The 15,969-nt window shown below is 39.4% G+C and overlaps 2 long non-coding RNA genes across 2 annotated transcripts in view; one reads left to right on the forward strand and one right to left on the reverse strand.

The window, feature by feature from the left end:
• The window catches only part of LOC309351022, a 79,139-nt gene that overhangs the window by 57,270 nt on the left and 5,900 nt on the right, over positions 1-15,969 (reverse strand). The gene's annotated exons all lie outside the window — the stretch shown is intronic.
• On the forward strand, positions 12,023-15,654 carry LOC309351015. The gene is made up of 3 exons (XR_014160648.1): positions 12,023-12,127; positions 13,158-13,211; positions 15,340-15,654. It is a non-coding gene; the product is annotated as an uncharacterized lncRNA (long non-coding RNA).

Below are 15,969 nucleotides of genomic sequence, written 5' to 3' on the forward strand. Positions count from 1 at the left end.
GCACAAATTTTCCTTAATGATAGCTTAGTAAAACAACCACTTTGTCAAATGTAAACCCAGAGCTTATTATGTTTTAAGACTGGGATGTGAACTTCACTGTTTCAGAGTGGAAGATGCATACTATAAAAATACAAAGCAACTTCTGCTAAAAATTCCTGATCAAATTCAGCACTTAAATTGGAGTACAAACGCCAAATGGAACTGTAGTTCTCATACCTTTTACTTTCGAAATTAGAGCTCTCTTGAATTTGTGGCTGCTTCTGGCAGCACAACAACAATAAAGAGCACAACTTTCTATTATTTACATTTGGTAAGATGCTTAAAAGGGATGGACTCTACATAGGAATTGAACTCAAGGCCAAGCAAAAATCTCAGCTAATTCACACATTCAACTGTGAGCACATTCAAGTTTCCTGAAGTATGTGCCCTGCATACCTATAGCACAGTTTGCATCTTGCATGGGGAAGGGTCTGCAATTATGAAAATTACCATATAGCATGATGCACTTCTGGGAGATAATGGCGCCAGGTCAAGTCTCCACTGAGTCTCTGCTGTGTGAGTAGGAGCTCTAATTATCAAATTACTCTGATAAAAAGGCTCAACCTATGAAAATAACTGCCAAATTTTATCAGTAAAAGACTCCGGGAGCTGTCAGACTTTCAAATCTCCCCTCCCTTTTGAAGCTACTTAAATAAACTTTGAACTCCTCCCATGCAAAGCCCTTAAAACTGTTGTCTGGATAAAGTAGCCCTATTTATTTCCGATTCCAAGCACGGTACTTCAAGACATTGTTGCAAAGAACTGGGGATTTCACCCACAGAACCTGTAACAACTCCCCCAAAGAAAAAACAGGCCAAAATTTCAAGCTACTTTCAACCCAAGGCTAATGAAGCAAATAATCCAAGAAACCTCCATTCTCATGAGTGGTCAGTTGACCACACCTGGATTGGAAGGGAGGAAAAAACTAATGACGGAGGTGAGAGAGTAGACCTGGCAACCGAACTAAAACAAGCCAAGCTAGCCAAAGAGGGACCTGAAGCAAGTCTATAACCAGCAAATGGGTGGCCTAGTTTCAATGCTCCTTCCTCAGATGCTGTCAGTCAAGGCAGCAGAATCCTGAGGCTACCTGTTTTCTTAATGCCTCCTCATCTTAATTTGCTCTTCAGGGCAACACCAAAATTCCCAGGTGAACACATCTAATAAACTATATCCACTGAGTACATAGAGCAAAAAATAAAACGGGGGAAGGGAATAGAAAATGTAGCATGATTTAGGCTTTATAAACTCTCTCACACACAGCACAATCCTATGCATGTCTACTCAAAAGTAAGTCCCATTGAGCTCAATGGAACTACTGTAATTCCTTTAAAATAGGAATGCACCCTTAGTGGGTTGTCGGCCCTGTCAACTGGTAAGGTATCTCACAGACTTTGATGGTATTCACAGGAACACAGAATGTAGTTGAATCAGACACACAGGGCTATATTCAGCAGTGGCTTTGCACTTGTTGAAGTGCATCCCCTTGGACGAGGTAGGACATCAGATTTTTCACTGATGCCTCCTACCCAATGCAACATTTCCAGGCCCCCAAAGCACCTAAAATTTCTCCTAAGGGTTCATGAACCCTCTGGAACAGTGTAGTATATGGCACAGACCCCAAAGGGCTACAACTAGTAGGGCAGGAATGATAAAAATGAGGTGCCTCACCTTGCACTAGCCACAGAAGTGCTTCCACTTAGCAGAAATCCACCACTGGATGGAACCCGTACCTAATATTCAATATGCATATTTGCCACTCAGGAACGGGAAACATTTCTACAGCATCCCTGAAGCCAAAGAAGTCCTAGTCTTGGGCCAAAACACCATTGTAACCTGATACGATCCTAATAGTGAACATTCTGAGGGACTCTGGGGATAAATTTGCATCTCTGTACAAGGAGAATTTGGCTTCTTGTACTCAGGACTATATTTTCGTTCTGGGAGGCTAATTGTAATTTTCCACCTAGTGCTCTGCAGGAGGTATGGAACGTGTCCACAGTGCCTAGGTATTTGCATTTAAAGAATTAATAAAAATTCCTGGCTGGTCAAAAAGCTTCCATGAACATTATGACCTTGACATTTTTATCACCTCCTAGCTTGTTTTCTCTTTCATTGACCAAACACAAATCTCTTTCCCAAAGTATGCACGTATCCATTCTCCCCGAGAACTATGCAGTTTCCCTGCCACAGAGCTTCAGAAGGGAGAAACAAAAAAATAATAAAACAAAGACAAGAATTCAACTCTCCACCCGCCATGCTTGGACACCCATCATAATGACTGCTATTTAAAGGAGAACTTTTCTATGTTAGCAAATAGTTGATAAAAATGGTCAAACATACTGGTGATATTTTTAAAAAGGTCAATATACTGAGTCTTACTGTGTGTTATTTGCTTAGTTCAATATCTCCCTCTCACGCCTTTGCATAGTCTTGGGGTAGATAACTACAGTTTAAAAAAAAAAAACCAAACCACACATCCATTAAAAACAAAATACTCAGTTAAATTAATGTTGCTTTAAACCTGCTGAATCTGAATACTTTTCCTCAAGGAGGGAAGTTCTTCAGAGGAGAGATCTGGTTGTGGGGAAGCCACTGACGACAGCTCCCTGCATATACTTGTGTTGGATTGCATGGTAGTCAAGAAAGTGTTCTTGGTAAATAGTAACTGGTTGTGAGTTGTTGAGACAAGGTGGGCTCTGGGGCATTTAGAATCGAAGCTGCCAAGTGTTTTTTAGACCAACGCTCACACCCCGAAAGACTTTGGGGACGGAGCCAGTGCAGATGTTGGGGTAGTTTATTGTGCTGTCTGCAATCCACCTCAGCAAGGAGGTAGTCTGTCATGGTCTGCTCTACATGAATCTGTCATCAAAGGCAACCCAAAATACAGGATTATTTTCCACAACCGCATCCAGAAATTCCCTGGCAAGGTTATTGACAGCTACAGAGTGAGCATGCTGTTCTGTCTTCTTCCATAAAAGCTTATGTTAGATTACACATTGACTGGGGCCCCATTTAAGCATTCTGCTCCATATCAGCATCCCTTCACCAGCTCTGCCCTGCAACTATGTATGTACTATGTATATTTGAGAACAATGAATTCAATCAGTGGGCTCTCCTTTACAGAAATTACCTTCCTTGCGTCTGTCATGGATGCTTTAGCTGAGATTCCTGCATTGCAGTGGGTTTGGACTACATGACCCTTGGGTCCCTTCCACCTCTATGATTCTATGAAGTGGTGGAGAGCAACAGCAAGTGCAATAGCCGTGGCAGGGCCAGTCAGCACAATCTGACTTTCTACCAATGAGTACCTGGGTACTGGTCTTTGTATCCTATACCTTTGAAAATAAACAAATCCAGACAAGATTACAAGATACTTTTAACGTCTCCAGTTCTTTCTTATCTTTCCTATCTGCCAGTCAAAAGGCTGGCCCAATATACATTGATTTTTGTGGAAAAGCTCAAGCTGCCCACCACCCCATCACAACTAGAGAAGATGATTGGAATGGCAATAGAATCTTGCTTCATCACAGGTAATGAGACAGTGTCCTCCACCACAATTGTGAGCAGCAGACCAGGGTGCAGGGCACATACAGCTCTGAGCATCACACACAGCTCTGTCCTCCCACTCCTCACCACCACTGTCCATCCTACAGCATTTACCACCTGATGATAACCACTGCCAGTCACTGTAGCGGACAGTATTGAACTAGACAGACCAATGACATAAGGAAGCCTCCTGTGTGCAGTCTCTGTCTAATGCTCACAACTGGAGAGTGAAAAACAACATTGCAATCAGGGCTGGATTTAGGTTTGATGAGGCCCTAGCTACTGAAGGTAATGGGGCCCTTTATATGTCCAGCTGTCCTTGTCAACAACAAATTGTCCTGAAGACGCCTTCACCCCAGTATGGCTTCCCTTTATCACATACACAGCCCAACAAGACAATGACAAAAATCCACCAACAGCATACAAATCAATATGGCTAACCTGATCCAAAACACCCACCCACCCACCCCACTCACACATGAAAACAAAGATCACCACAACCAACAAACAACCAACCACACCCTAGGCCAACCCCAACCTCTCTCACCACCAAAGGAACACAAGTGAACAGCAGAGAACCTGCACAAGCAACAATGACACAAAACCCCACATATATTAAGTAAAATAGAAACATCACCACCCGACCCCACCCCCACTCATCTTCCCCCCACCTCTTTCCCCCTATTCTTCCTAATGTCTCAACAAATGAAACTGATTTGTAAAAAAATGTAAATAAATGTTACATTGGGAAAAATATATGAGAGAGAGACATTGCACATACCTTTGTAAATCAAGAAAATCTTTAATAAAAATACATTTAAAAAACAACAACAACAAACTGTTGCTGTTTTTTTGTGTTGAATATATGCTGTATGGTTATTTATGGACCTAGTAGGTATCTAAAGCTATTTGCACATAACAAATAGGAGCCTACACAACACAAAACACTGTTGCTGTATGTAGGTTTTATTTTATTTGTTTTTTATCTTATATTTTGGAAATGTACATCCAGTTTTTTTCCCTTTAAATTTTTTGGGGGCCCCCAAGAGGGTAGGGCCCTAAGCTATAGCTAGTTTAGCTTTTACGTAAATCCAGCACTGACTGCAATACTGGAAAAGACAGCATAGAGTCCTTGAATTATATCTGCTACCCCGGTGCACTTTTCCGTGCTTCTTTGCACAGTCTGGACAATTCTATTTGTGGGGGGAAAGTTTCCAGTCAAGGTTGTAGCGGTATGCAAGCGAGCTAACAATGAGGAAGCAGAGAAAGTGCATGTAAAACAAATTCTACATTCAATATGTTTCTGGACTGTCATGACATCTGCAAGAAGCAAAGGCCAACATCCTCAATATGCTATCAAACAAAATACAAATTTGACTACGATTATGCAGTTCATTATGCATATTTTTTATACAGCCCTTAGATCTAAAACAAAAAAGGCACAACTGCCTAGCTCTGCTATAACAAACATTCTATAGATTCCTTAAGCAAATGGAGATGCCTAGTAACTTGCAAAATATTTAATACATATTGAAAGCAATGCCTTGGGAAGGTAAATACATTCGGCAGTGTCTGCAGCCATTACTGCTTCAGAAACATTCCATTTTCAGAGGAATGAAAAGAATGGGGTCATAAGGGATTTAGTGTAATTTTAATTGGAAGCCGTTTAAACTGCATACTTATACTGCAATTGTGAGGTATAATGAGATAGTGGTGCTGCTTCTTTCTATGGCTTTATGTAATGATCTAATATAATTGAAGCAAACTTGTTTTAACAGCTGATTTTATCAGTAGACTTAATGTCTATTTTATATTTTATAAAGAAGCTTTTTAAATTAAGCAGTATATACATTTTATTAAATTAAATAAAGAAAAATAAACTATACTTTGTCCCATTTTGCTGTTGTAAAAAAAAGGCAAATAGCTTTTAATTTAAGCAACACTACTTGTTTCCTTCACATGCATCTCAGGGCCAAAATAGATGTGACACCATTCACACCGTGAGTAATTATGTGAATGGGTAAATATCAGGCAAAGGGGGCCCCAATCCAAATTGGGATTTTGGCAAGGACTAGAGGACTTTAACTCAAAGTGTCCTATTATTGTCCCAAATATTAATCATCTGCTATATGCATTGGAAAGAAAGCTCCCATTGGTGCATGTCATTTGCATTGGAAAGCAAGCTTCCATTGGCAAATGCATGTTTTCTTTCCAATGCAAATGGCAAGTGCAAGAGGCCATATTTAGACTGAGAAAACATGTGGGGGGGGGGAGAAGGGGTTCTTCCTCTACACCCCCCATCAGGATCCTAATCTAGGCTTCATGTTCACTTTTTTTGAAAGCCATTAACACATTATGAATGAAGGTGATAGATAGATAGATGATAGATAGATAGATAGATAGATAGATAGATAGATAGATAGATGATAGATAGATAGATAGATAGATAGATAGATAGATAGATAGATAGATATAGATATATAGTGTATGTAGGTACAGTGGTACCTCTAGATATGAATGGGATCCGTTTCGGAGCCCCGTTCGCATCTAGAAGCAAACGTAATTAGTGACAGCACGTTTGCACACGCATGCGTCGCTTTTTGCCGCTTCTGCGCATGCACGTGACGTCATTTTGAGCGCCTGCGCATGCACAAGTGGTGAAACCCGGAAGTAATGCTCTCCGTTACTTCCGGGTTGCCACGGAGCGCAACTCGAATGCGCTCAACTCAAAGCGTATTCAACCCAAGGTATGACTGTATGCCTGTGTGTGGCATGGTGAATATGTGTGGGGGCTCTCTTACTTTGGCCATGCATACTTTTGGTATGTAGCACACAGTCCTTCAGCTGAAAAAATTCATCCCACCTCGATCTACAGTGTGCCTATATTTTATCCATATGACAGTTATAGGAAATATTAGCATAACAGAAAGTAAACATCACTGGTGCTAATGTAAATAATCCTACTCCTACATTTTTAAGGCAACATTATCTCAAATGAGGGTGAGGTAAACAAATTATTTTTTAAAAATGCAAGTGGATCAAATAAACAACATCATTATTAACAGCTGTTAATAAGCAGACAAAGAATTTACTTCCACGTCTGGATTTGCCCTTCTGCAACATTAAATCCAGTACAGTATGTATCTGCTTTTAGACTTGCTTTAAAAGTGCTCTGTGAAGATATAATATTCCCTTTTCTTCTCTCAGCCTCCTTGGTGCTCTTGCATTCAAGAAGAGTGGAAATGGTATCCCCTTGTAGCAGTCTTAAAATTCCCTGAGGAGGAACCTGAAATGACTCCAAATGTGTTGAGCATTTAAAGCGAGATTTTTATTCAAAACATTTGCACAACCACCTCTGGGATTTTCCCCTTTTGTTTCCCTAATAATAAGGGACACTTGAGAGGCGGCTGGAGCATGCTTCTGGCAAGTGGCCAGGGTTCCAAATGCTCATATCCAGTTCCTCAAAGTTAAATCGGTGGAAGTTGAGGAAAAAGAAGAATTAACTGAAGGAAGTTGTTCATCCATGAACTATAAATACATTAGAAGGTTGATCCCTGTTCCCTCAGTTGTGTTCTTGTATTGCACATCATGCTCCTCATACCTTTTCCAAATCCAGAATTCTCAACCTGGTTTGAGGTTGTAATATTTTGTGCAAATTAGAAGAGAGAGCAATGTAATTTAAAATGCCCTTCACAATAAATAGCAGTCCATTGTCAGCAGTCTATATGCTGTAAGGAAACTTCCTATAAGATGATAGCGCTAAGCAGACCTCATCTACGCCAATATAACAGAAGCTGAAAGAGTAACTGTCTCAGATTTCAACACTGATTGAAATCCCCTAGGTTAGAATGTCAAAAGCAACAGTTTAAAATTCTGAGACTCTCCCTGACAAATTAAACAAAGCAGGTGTCCAAAATGAACTATTATAACTATTAAAACCATGAACTTAAGTCATACATCAGCTTAATATAGATTGTGAACCCCTCGTGCTTCTTTTACTTCATCTTTGTCCATGGGGTGTTATCTTCCAACCAACACTGTCCCACACTTTCTCTTCCCCAGATCTGGAGATTCCCTACGTTTTGAATAGCAGTACACATAGGAGAGCAACAGTATAGGAGAGTAAACTATTACTCAACAATTTGCGGGCTCCTTGCCCCAGCTCTTCCAGTGTGGATGGTTCAAATTCACTCCCTCCCAAGCCTCCCTTTGTTCCTACTTGCTGGCATTGCTCAGTTGGTTGTGGAATGAGTGGTTTGTGAAGAGGTAGACTTAGAGACAGGCATAGCAGGAAACAGTGATGCGTGAAAAAAGGAGACACCCACCATGTATGGACATAGAAACTCTGGGTTTGAAAACATGCCCGAAAGCAAGCCGCTTGAGTATGGACTGCTAGGGGACAAAGCAATTAGAGAAAATGTGGATTTTGTAAGCATCTACAGTACCTGGAAGCTAGCCCCACCGAACTGAATGGGATGGTTCATATATCATGTCAAGCCAAACTTCTGAGTAAACAAGTGTAGAATTGTGCTGTTAAATAAGATATCTTCAGCTTCCTGGATTGTGGAAGCCATTGTGGAAGCCCAATATGAACACTAAAGTAATTTCATCCCGTCCTGCCAATTCAGTGTCAATCATTTTAATATTTGTATATTTTGTCCATGATAATAAGATATGCTACAAAATACAACCTGAAAAATTGGCCTCTCTACATGAAAATAACTATATATGCTTTGCTATATAAGGTACGTGGTTGTTTGCTAAGGATATAGTTTTATTTTTTATGACAAGAGCATTTTTGCCTTTCACGAAACAGAAGCTTTTGTCAGCGGATTCCACCTTACAGCAAATGAGCTGGTTCTAAATAATTAGTCCAGTTTATCTAGATAGAATATTAAAATGGTAGGTTCTGAAAATTCTTTTTACTCCTGTGGGAATTCTTCACAGATTATCCTCCCATTCTCTGGGATTTACGCTACTGAAGGGAAAAAAGTCAAAGGATAAAAGCTCCATCCATCTAATTATACCAATCAGGAAGCTTTATCACATCAGCTTCAAGACTTCATGTTGTATGTCTGGGAAAGACCCTGCTGTTGTTGGGACATAACAGAGAGTCTAGTTTTAACACACCCTGAAAATAGAGCTCTTTCAGCAAGTTATTTATAGAATTTGTGCCAAGCAACTTAAGCAGCAGTAAGTGATAGGGTAAAAATGTGAAGGCTGAGTTTAGTTGATTTAGCAGAGATCTTTAAATTAAGACTCCGCAAAAAATAATAAGGGCGCCTTTTCTTTATTTATCTATTCAACCACAGGGCAGAAAGGGCAAAGAAGCTTAAAAGGCCTATTCATGCGAACTGAACTGGTGCTTTGAGTCAACTATTTACACATTGTAAATGTATTTCATTCACATTAACACAACATTCACGGAGTAAAATGCATGCAAATTAAGCATCTCTATCTATACAGAAAATATTTTTTTAAAAGGAAACTGATCTTAATGTTCACTTATTTGGTCAGGTAGAAGTGTTAAATGGCTTTTTTCAAAATGCAAATAGTAAGCTGAATCATCATTACTATCACTTAGTGGAATCTTTTTCTTTTTCAGTGCATTGTTATTTTAACTGAATATAATTTATCTGCTGGGTGAAGTCAATGGTTGAGGTTTTTTTTAGTTCAACTACCTCAAATACTACATAGAAATTCAAAATTAGAAGAAAACTCCTCATACCTGAATCTATACAATTATTTTACCAAACATTTGTATCTGATGCTTTGGAAATCCTGCTTACCATTTGGCAGATTGATACAGATGACTTAGTGATGCAGTATGTGATGCTATTATATCACTTTGCGGGGGAAAGCTATTTGACCTAGTTCTCCCTAAGGTGATAAACCTGCGTCTAGACTGCTTTAGATTTCACTTGGGGCTGAAATGATCAGCAGCGTCTTCATCTGGCTCCCTTAACCTGGCTCCCAAACCCTTAAAATTGAAAATTAGGTATCAGGGGGAAAAGTTCTAGCTGAGAAAACAATCATATCAGAGAGAAGCATGGCTTAAAGCACAGTTAGCACACATTATTTCTCTCATACAGTCATGGGTGCTCTAGTTAACCTCTCACAGTTACAATTCTCAGCAACTCTTAGCAAACTAAGGTGCCCATAATTATTTAATGGAAAGAATGAGCTTTACAGGTTTAGTGTGCACTGTCTAAACATGGGAAGCTTTTTTCATGAGGTAGCATTCCAGTCCTATCAGCCCCTACCTGAAGACTAAAGCCGTACAGCCAAGAAACAGGACTTACCATGGAAGTGTACTGGGACAATATTAAACTTGGAGTTAACTTAGTAGTTTTATGCCCCTCCTTTAAATGGTATGACTTCATCAAATGGTCTTCCGGAAGCGGCACTCCTTTTATGGTAAGATGCATTACTTCGCTTTCTTCAAATTGCCTTGTGTGGAGAGGAATTCTGTTCATTCTGCTGATCAGATCTCCATGTCTTTAAATTTAGGGAAATGGCAGCTGGAGGAGAACTGACATTTATCAGTGTGTGTGTGTGTTTCCTTTCCTCTATGCCTTTTTTTTTTTTTTTTGCCTGTGACCCCCACCCTACTCCTTTACCAATGCTTCTATTTGGTTTCCCAAATGTGGGTCTCCAGCTGTTTTTGGACTACAATTCCCATCATCCTTGACCACTGGTCCTGCTAGTTAGGGATGATGGGAGTCATAGTCCAAAAACAGACCCAAGTTTGGGAAACCCTGTATTAGAGAAAAATTATAGGTATAGGCTTTGTAAACACAAGTTTTCCACAAAGGAAGCAAGCAGCAGCTTCAGGGGGGTGATTCTCATTGGGGGAATGATGTGAGTTGAATTGATCCTTCTCTCCCCCAGGGCTCCAGTTCTGTTCTGCTCGCTTCACTGCTGTTATTACTCAAAGATATGAGATCTGTGCACAAATCATTGTTGCCCAGCTCAGCCCTCAAAACGAAACTTAGAAATGCTATAATTTCAGAAAATATTGATTGCGTCTTTACAGAATCTTTAAGTGTCAAATCAATATACTTATTTTCATTAAAATAAGTCCACGTAATTCTTACAGAATTTTATAAATATATATACTTATCCAATGCAATTGTTGAATTCTTCTTTCGCCCTGATCCTCGATGAACCCAGATGGGCAAGCATCTTGTACATAGTGCATCAAATATTTTCATTGTGTGTTACCAATGTTAATATACTATGTATGCTAAGTGACTGGAATTTCTCCTTCAAGTATGATGCTTTAAGGTTATTTACATTTCACATACAATTGCAAGTAACAGCTTGCTTTAGTGGCAGAACATCTATTTAATGAAGTTATTTGTAGCTGCACCGTAGTAAATAAGCTCAAAAGTAAATTCATGAAAAATTAAAAGAAAATTATCTGAAAGCTCTCACTGGAATTACCTATGCTAATACATTCAGTTAAGAAAGGGCGCTTTCAAGGAAATGGATTATCTCTTTTTTATGCTCTTCCAAAGGATAACTTATTTTAAACATGGTAACGAATTTATAGCAATTCCATGAGTGGGAGGCCCATTCTCTATTTCATAAACCCCAGTAAATGACAGCTCATACAGCAAGCACTGTAACATGTAATGAGATAAGCAGAAACATGGGCAAATACCCCCACAACAAGTAACAGCAAAGCACCAACTTTTCTGATAACATGAAGCATATGTAACCTGAAGTGTATGTAACCCGAGGTACCACTGTACTTGTACTTTGACGTGCTTTTGAACTGCTAGGTTGGCAGGAGCAGGGACTGAGAAACAGGAGCTCACCCTGTAAATGCCATGGTAAACCTACATCAGCACAAACAGACGTCTTCATCTGCCCCAGCTGCAACAAAACATGTGTGATCATTCCCCATATTGGTCTCTACAACCACAGCAGGCACTCTAACTCTACAACAGTTTGCCTTGACCCCTGAAGCCAGACACTTCCATTGTCTCCTGAGACAGACGGATGCCAAACAACCTGTCTACCTTCTGACACAAATAATCACATACAAATATTGTTGAAAAATACTACTAATGTTGGAAAGGGTCAATTATGCTTTGACTTAAGCAATTCTGTCTACGTGTGAGAACAACATTTATCAAAACTGTTTATGTCTTAGACTTTTAAATTACAAAATCACCACAGTTCCATCGCTAAGTAATTCCAAAGGATAAGACACCTGAAATAAAGGATTCAGAGCTGGGCCCAAACCCAAACTTCCTATAGACATTTGATGATATTCTGTGCCAGACCCAGCTGCTTAAGCCAATCCCTAAACTCCATACACCAAAAGCACACTGAGCTTAAAACAAATGGTGCTTATTCTACATCAGGCTTTGGTAACAATGGCAGCATTGTTAAGCAAAGACACAACACTATTTTTTTCCAGTACAGAAGAAAGGATCTCTCACTAACAACAGCTGCCTCTAGATGGAGTGACTCATATCCTGAGAACAGGGCACACCTCAGCTTCTCGCTCTGGAGTCAACTCTAATTCTAAGTACTGTACTCAGCAGTGTATGAAAATTGTCTCATTTTGCCACTGTTCACTTCAGGAAACTGAGAGTGAACAGCCTTAAGTTCCATTCACATATCACAGGGAGATGACTTTCGTATTGCTGGGGGGGGGGGTGTGAATGGGACTTGCTATATGCCAATATAACAGTTGACTTCAACTCCTGCAAGAAAGAATAAGGCCCTATTACACTGCAAGCATATGTTGGCTTCATTTCACTTCATCTGCCATGGCTTCCCTCAGAAAATCCTGAGTGTTTGGATGGAACTGGGAAGACAGAATTCAAATTTCCACCCACCCATGAAGCTCTTTGCTGGGGCAAATGATTACCCCTAAATCTAATCTACCTCACACAGTTGTTCTAATGAGATTATCCTATACAGGCAACCTCCAATTTGTGTGTGTGGGGGGGTTGCATTCCTGCCCCCCTCCCCACCAGCAGGTTGGCGTAGCATGCATAAGCCTACCCTTTTCCGCCCCTGTTCTGCCCTCTTCTGGGTCCAAAACAACCCACACATCGGTAGTTGTGCGTCAATTGAACACACACAAAACGGTCACCACTTGTATGAGACTGGAATAAAAATGTGAAAAATATTTTTTGAACAATAGCTAAATAATGGAATAATGCAAATTACAATATTTTCAGAAAATCACTAGTACTAAAACAATAGGAATAACTATTGCATGTAAATCAGAGCATATGCATTGCTTTTGAACTGCAGCCTATCTTACTAAAATATTAACATGTGACTAATTGTATTTTTTATTGTGATTTTATTGTATGTTGATTTCTTAATGGCTTTGACCTCCATGGAGGCCTTCTTGTTGAATGAATATTTATTTATTTTAAATAAATAAAATAAATGCTTTTTATTTATTTTGTCCGAATGCAAGACCTATTTAATCATTTTATACCAAGGTCCCAATACATTAAAATAAGAAATATTTTCAATATAATTAATATTTCATATTTAAGAAGCGTCTGCAAATATTAATCAACTTGATCCATCTGCAGGCATGGAAACATGGGAGCTGTTGTCCTGGAGTGCCATCTTGTGGCCAAATGAAAGTAAGTAAAATCTTATTGTGGAAATGTTTAATGTAAACTGCATATTTTATGGCAGGGTGAGGAGGTATTCTGTATTTAGTGGTGAGCTTCCTAGTAGTGCCTCCTGGTTGCTGTGATTCCTACAAAGAATTCTGGACTAGGTAAACCTTGGCCTGATCCAGCAATGCACTTTGGATGTTCTTAAGCAAGTGCTCAAATCCAAATCACTGAATAAATTATTAATTATGACTGTACTGCCAAGCATATCTGAGAATACATGCACTTTTTCTTTGTAAATTTAAAATAATTCAGTGGATCATGGGAATGCTAGTTGTGTGTGTGTAGACTATAGCCACTGTGGTGTAGGAGTTAGAGTGTCGGACCTGAGAGACCAAGGTTTATATCCCTACTCAACTATGAAGCTCACTTAAGCCAGTCAATCACTAATCTACCTCACAGGGTTATTGTGAGGGAGAAATATGCATGCCACCTTGAGCTCCTTGGAGGAATATAAATGCAATAAACAAGTAAGTAATCTGGACCCTGTGGTATGGAGACACCCAAATATGTCATCTCATACATTAAATGCATTTCATAGCTTTCCTCACAAGCTGCAGCACTGACAGTATGATCATTGTGACCTGAGATGCATATCTGCAGTGCATGGCAATAAATGTCCAACTGTACCCTGATACTTCCTGGAAACCCTGACAAGTCATAAGTACAGTGATAAATATTTGTCAAACACAAACCAGAAAGCTAAAGTGACACCTCTGATAAATCATCTGCACTCGCTGTCTCAATGCTACTGGGACAGGTTGAAGGTTCTTGTATCAATATAGAAACAGATATATCAAGACTATTGCCTAGACCAGGGTCCCCATTTAGTACTGTTTTTCAAAAGCCAAGTCACAGACCTCCCTTTTTTTAAATAATAATAAGAAATAATAATAATATATCAATGGTAGTTTTTGTTATGTGAATGGTGCCAGGGACCCCCTGGATGGGTTACTTCTGACATCAGGAGTGGCCCAAGCCTTTTTGTTGCCTGAGGTGAATGACAATATGGTATATTCCCCATTCTGTACCAAAAAATGTAAGTAGACTGATAGCTGAATATTACTTCAGCATCGGTGATGGAACAGAGTCCTCCACCGCACACTCGGGCAGCAAGCTAGCATAGAGGCTGCAGGGCAGACCATGTAGCACACATTTCTAGCCACTTTCTTCCCCTTACAATTCGCCTTGTGAAGCAGCTGTCTCACTCTGCCCCATGAAACAGCCGGCCCTGTCTGGTAATACCAGGCTCTGGCAGCATAAGCCATTTTTTAAAAGGATCAAAATCAAGTCCTTCAGCCAGGAACAGAATAACCATTTAATTTAGCCTATATCCCCTGTGCAGCTATTGAAAAGTTAAAGAATTGCAAAATCCCAGGCATTAATGAGCTTGGAGGGGCATTTTACAAGTCTTTTAGCGGGGTTTGAGTCTGCTTTTTTTAAAGCAACCTAATGAAATCTTAGAATGGGGTGTGATTCCAGAAATGTGGTGCTGATTGAACCTCATAGCCATATTAAAACCAGGTAATGATCCCTTCTCTCACGGGTAGTACCACCATATTGATCTCTTAATATGCTAAATTCCTCACTTCCAACCTAGCAGCCCAGCTTAATATTTCCTTTCCTTTCCTTACTTTACTTTACAGAATATGCTGGAAAAGACCAGACTGGCTTTATGCCAAGATGTCAATTGTCAAATTCTGTGAGGAAATACTATTCTTTATAACAAAATCAATTCCCTCAGCTTTATTATCGCTTTATGCTCTTCACGTTTTGTATCACTTAGAATGGCCAATTTTAATGACACTCCTACATAAATTAAATGTTAGATCAATTTTTTTTGAATGCAATCCAACAATTCTATTCATCTTCAGAAGCTATGGCTAGAGTCAATGTGTACTACCCACACTTGATAAAATTATCCTAGTGCACCAAGCAGGCTTCCCCTGCTCCTCAGTTCCTTTTACAGGAACTACTGAAGGGCTAGCAAACAAGATCTGAGCAGAGAATTACAATTAATAGGAGGCAGTATGTAATACATTTACTAATGACATTTTACTGATGTTAAGTAATATGTTGGTTGTCATTCCAGTGCTTACAGAAACAGCTCAGCAACTTCCATAGGGCATGAGATAAATTATGTGCTCATCCTCCTGGCTATTAACATCCCTGGTAACAGAATAAAGGTGATTGCAACAGCTCTCAAACCTAACACTACACCTGAGTATTGTTACATCTAAAGAGGTTATGAAAGTGAAATCTTGTTCCCCTTTCAAGAAATGTAAAGTAATAACTTGCCCAGTAGAAGAAAAATAATCTTTCATGGCTGGGGAAAACCTAAATTCACCTTCCTATTTCAACACCTCCCAATTATGATTCTTGAGGGTGCATTAAAACAATGGCAATATTTGTTAGAGAAATTTACTGTTGGTGGTAAAATAATAATAATTAATAGTGCTATCTTATATAGATGCAGAAAAAAAGAGATTCAGTTTATTAAACTTAAGTCTATCCTGAGGTGTTTTATCTTAAACTATTAGTACACTAGAATTAGAAATTATAAGGACATCACCTAACTCATGATGCAATGGAGACTTCATAAAATGGACTCTCAATGAAGCATACTGCCTCTGACTCCAAGGTGGTTTGGGTCATTTCAGTAGGGTACTTCAATGGGATTGGGGAAGAGAATTACATTGTGTTGGGATGCCATTGGCTTCAT

Source organism: Podarcis erhardii (assembly GCF_964252035.2).
Source record: "Podarcis erhardii genome assembly, chromosome: 10".
Taxonomy (NCBI): Eukaryota; Metazoa; Chordata; class Lepidosauria; order Squamata; family Lacertidae; genus Podarcis; species Podarcis erhardii.